We start from the raw sequence: 5,024 nt of genomic DNA, 5'->3' as shown, positions 1-5,024 counted from the left end.
GATTACCCCGGAATACTTCCAGCCTCACATGTAACTGAGACCGAAGCCCCAGTACTTTGATAATGACCCATCCGTGCTTATTTTTGATCACCGTATATCAATGGTGTTTCGCAGGGGGTGCCTTCGAGGCGGGAGGCCGAGCCCGCGGCGGCTAGGCAACAAGGGGCAGCACGGCCACGCAGGCTAAAACGAAGTGCGGTCCAGATTGAAACGCGGCCGCAACGGTAAGGCGTGTCACCATATTCCCGGGATTAATTCCGGGAAGGTATATTAACGCTGGTGCTCCTTTTAGGAAAAAGAGCGCTCGCCGGACTGTGTCCGGAGAGATGGCCAATCGAGCCTCCGCCAGCCAGGCTCCAACGCCGGGTCCGGAAGCGGAGGTGAACACGAGGCGTGCGTCGGATGCTCCTTCGACAGAGGATGCCGACAGATTGTTCGCCACCAACTCCGAGGTGGAGAGTGCCATGAATCACAGGCGCCACCGGACAGTTCTTCGTGACGCATGTTTCTCCCAAGAGGCATTGAACGCCTTCAATTCGGGAGACGCGCACCTCCGTGCCGCTCAAGATGGTCTAGCCAGAGCCACGAAGCAGTATGTAAAGGACATACGGGTGAGGAGATTTGACAGTTATATATGCCAGTAGCCCCCGAGACTTAAAATAGTTAGGAGAACTGATTTAAGGATCATTTGTTATGCAAGATCTTACGGAAAAGAATACCCGACTGTCTCAGGAGCTTGAAGAGTGCAAGGCCCAGCTTGAGGCCGCACTAGCCGCCACAGGGGGAGCCACAGAGACCCCCTCCGGTAATATATACTTCGAAAGATAAGTAGTTTGTGAAGTGCGGCGTGTGTATAAGTCTGACAATAATATTGCAGATGGAGCCGGACTAGATCTGGACAAGCAACAGCTCCTGCGCCGGTTAAAGGCCGGCGAGAATGTGCTTACAAGGGTGAGGCAAGAGAGAAATTATCTCCAAGATACCAACACCCAGCTGGGTGAGGAACTAAAGGATGTTCGAGCCCAGCTGTCTGACTCCGTTAAGGAGAATCGGCGGCTTCGTCGCGGCATTTATAGTAAGTGCTTGAGCGAACTTTTGAAAAGAAGAGTTCGGCGAGGAAGTCGACTAACAGAAATATGTCTGTAGGTATGCTCACAGGTCGTCCTGCAGAGGAAATGCCCGGTTCAACGGGTGACCTACTTCCCGAGCTTCTGCAACTGCACGAACGAGTTCGGCAGGTGATGAGAGGCGTCACCCAGTCCTTGTGGCCATCCATCTCCCTACCCGAAGGCCTTGGAGAGCTTGCAGAGAGGCTTCAGGGAGCACGGAGGTGCTTCCGGCTATGGAAGATATCGGCCTGCCGTCAAGGCGCCAGGGAGGCCTAGGCCATGGTGAAGACGCGGTACACGAAGGCTGACCCAAACCACATGACCGAGGTCGGACCTATGGGGCCCAATGGGAAGGAGATCCCTGTGAGCTTAATGTACGGCCAAGTAGAGTTGGCCGCAAAGTATTCCCAGCGGGACTATAAACTAGACAGCTTATTAGATGGTATTGAAGAGGAATACAATTAGTCAATTTGACTATGTAATTTAAAATGACATGTAAAATGCCTTCTAGCCGGATTGTAGATCGTTTGTCGTAGCGGACCTTTTCGCTTCAACCTCGGGACCCGATAGTCCGGAGTGTGTCCGAATACCCTCGCGGTTATGTAAGAACCGAGGCATGCATGGAGACCAGGCGTAGGGGTCATGAGTGCTTTATCAGACAAGTGCCCAACTAGTTATGTTATATTACATGGTTAGTAAGAAACATCTTCCAGGGAGAATAGTTCCGTTAGGGGTTCCTTTCCCTGGGAGGCATGCCCTAAAGTGCATGTCCGGACTGCGAAAAAAGCAGGAAAACATCTGGTGGCAGATAAATGAATAAGTAAGAAATCGTCTTTTAGTTCACCGACCGAATATTCCCTTAAGAACGCTAGCTTTCGGCTTCACCCAGTCTGAGGTACACGTTCGGCTGACCCGGCGGTAACAATCGCAGAGGTGCTCCCTTTACCACCTAGCCGAACAATCGGGAACGTAGGGGTAAGCCCAGGAGCCAGGCAACCCAGCTTGGCCAAAACTTAAGTCATATCGATGCATATAATGGTGAATAAAAGGTACATGCGGAAGTGTGACACATGTGTTGGGCATAAAGCCCGTATAAATAAGCTTCTGTTAAAGAAGCCCCCAGGTATACTGAGCGCGGATAACGCGTCAAGTGTGTGCGAATAGTGCGCAAACGAGCCTCCAACGGCTTCAGAAAAAAGGAGGGAGAAGGAGAAAAATAAAAGACAATTAAAGTACAAAATATAGATGGAGGAAGGAGACGAACTCAGAGTCCGACGCTAGGCGTAGAATCTTCGGAGACGGACTGCGTTCCATGGGTTTGGCTCAAGTTGGTTATCCGATGCGTTCCGCAGAAGGTACACTCCGCTGGTCAGGACTTGGTCGATGATGAAGGCACCCTCCCATTTGGGCTTGAGTTTGTCCTTTTTCTTGTCCGGCAGGCGTAGAACTAATTTGCCAACATTGTAAGCTTTGGCCCGTACTTCTCTGCTTTGGTATCTTCAAGCCTGCTGTTGATAGAATGGGGAACGGGCTTTTGCCACGTCGTGCTCCTCCTCCAAGGTGTCCAAACTGTCCTGTCGATCGAGCTCGGCTTCACTTTCTTCGTACATGTGCACACGAGGTGAGTCATGAATTATGTCGCAGGGCAAAACTGCCTCTGCACCGTACACCATAAAAAATGGTGTGAATCCGGTAGTGCGATTCAGCGTGGTCTGCAGCCCCCAGAGTATGGAGTCGAGCTCCTCTACCCAGTGCGTTTTAGATTCCTTGAGGGACCGCACTAGTTTGGGTTTAATGCCCCTCATGATTAGACCATTTGCTTGCTCGACTTGACCATTAGTTTGAGGGTGATAGACTCAAGCGTAGTCGAGCTTGATGCCCATGTTTTTGCACTAGAGTTTGACCTCGTCGACCGTGAAGTTCGTGCCATTATCAGTGATGATGCTATGGGGGACACCGTAACAGTGTACTACCCCTGATATGAAGTCTATCACTGGTCCGGATTCGGCCATCTTAATAGGCTTTGCCTCTATCCATTTGGTGAATTTATCCACCATGACCAATAGGTATTTTTGCTTGTGGGTTCCTCCTTTAAGGGGTCCAACCATATCAAGCCCCCAGACCGCGAACGGCCAGGTGATGGGTATAGTTTTGAGGGCGGTAGGTGGCATGTGGCTTTGATTAGCAAAGAGCTGGCATCCGACGCATCTTTGGACCCAGTCCTGAGCATCTGCCCGGGCCGTCGGCCAATAAAATCCTGTATGGAAGGCCTTGCCTACAAGGGCCCGGGCTGCGGCGTGGTGCCCACCGAGTCCGGCATGAATTTCAGCCAGGAGATTCCGCCCTTCCTCTTCAGAGATACACCTTTGAAGGACTCCGGTTGTGCTTTTCTTATAAAGCTCTCCCTCATGGACCTTATAGGCTTTAGATCGCCGCACTATGAAGCGGGCCTCATTTTGGTCCTCGAGAAGTTCCTGCCTATTTAGGTAGGCTAGGAATGGTTCTGTCCACGGGGCAATGACTGCCATTATTGTGTGGGCTGACGGTGTTATTTCATTGGCAGAACCACCAACTATGTCAGAATGTTCGGTGTGGGGTAGTGTGGTTGGGTCCGGGATGTTATTTCCGGACTCTCCCTCCCATAATATGGATGGCTTGAAAAGCCTCTCTAGGAAGATGTTGGGAGGGATGGCGTCGCGCTTTGCACCAATGCGTGCCAACACATCTACTGCCTGGTTGTTCTCCTGGGCTATATGGTGAAATTCGAGCCCCTCAAACCGAGATGACATTTTTAGGACAGCGTTGCGCTAAGCTGCCATTTTCGGATCCTTGGCATCAAAGTCTCAATTTATTTGGGATATCGCGAGGTTTGAATCCCCGCGGACCTCTAGGCGCCGAATGCCCATGGAGACTGCCATCCGGAGACCATGTAGAAGGGCCTTGTATTCAACTGCATTGTTGGAGTTCGTGTACATTATCTGAAGCACATATTGGACTGTATCTCCAGTTGGGGACGTCAGAACGACGCCAGCCCCCAGGCCAGCCAACATTTTGGAGCCGTCGAAGTGCATGATAAAGTTGGAATATGCGCCGTACTCTTTAGGGAGTTCGGCTTCCGTCCATTCGGCGACGAAGTCGGCCAAAACTTGCGACTTAATAGTTCGCCGTGGCTTGTAAGTTATGTCGAACGGGAGGAGCTCGATGGCCCATTTGGCAATCCGGCCCGTTGCGTCGCGGTTGTTTATAATGTCATTAAGAGGTACTTTGGAGGCTACTGTTATCGAACACTCTTGGAAGTAGTGTCGCAGCTTCCGGTATGCCATGAACACCGCGTATGCTATCTTTTGATAATGCGGGTACCATGACTTGCATGGAGTTAGGACAGTGGATACGTAGTAAACTGGTTTTTGGAGAGGGAACTTGTGTCCGTCCGTTTCTTGTTCGACAACGAGCACCGCGCTTACAACTTGATGGGTTGCCGCGATGTATAATAGCATTGGTTCGCCCATGTTGGGCGCGGCTAGGACCGGATTTGTTGCCAATATGGCTTTGATTTCTTCGAGTCCGTCCGTGGCGGCATCCATCCACTCAAAGTGTTCGGTGCGCCGCAGGAGGCGATAAAGGGGTAATGCCTTTTCTCCTAAGCGGGAGATAAAGCGGCTTAGAGCCGCCACGCATCCAGTCAATTTTTGTATTTGTTTGAGGTCTTTCGGGATATCCAATTGTGATAGAGCTTGGATCTTGGCTGGGTTTGCTTCAATTCCTCTACCGGATACAATGAAGCACAAGAGCTTTCCGGCTGGTACGCCGAAAACGCATTTTTCCGGGTTGAGCTTAATGCCATATGCTCGGAGATTGTCGAATGTGAGCCTCAAGTCGTCTACTAGAGTTTCGACATGCTTGGATTTTAAGATC

The sequence above is a fragment of the Triticum dicoccoides genome, chromosome 5B (genome assembly GCF_002162155.2).
Source record: "Triticum dicoccoides isolate Atlit2015 ecotype Zavitan chromosome 5B, WEW_v2.0, whole genome shotgun sequence".
NCBI classification, from domain to species: Eukaryota; Viridiplantae; Streptophyta; class Magnoliopsida; order Poales; family Poaceae; genus Triticum; species Triticum dicoccoides.
This window is presented reverse-complemented; position numbering follows the sequence as displayed.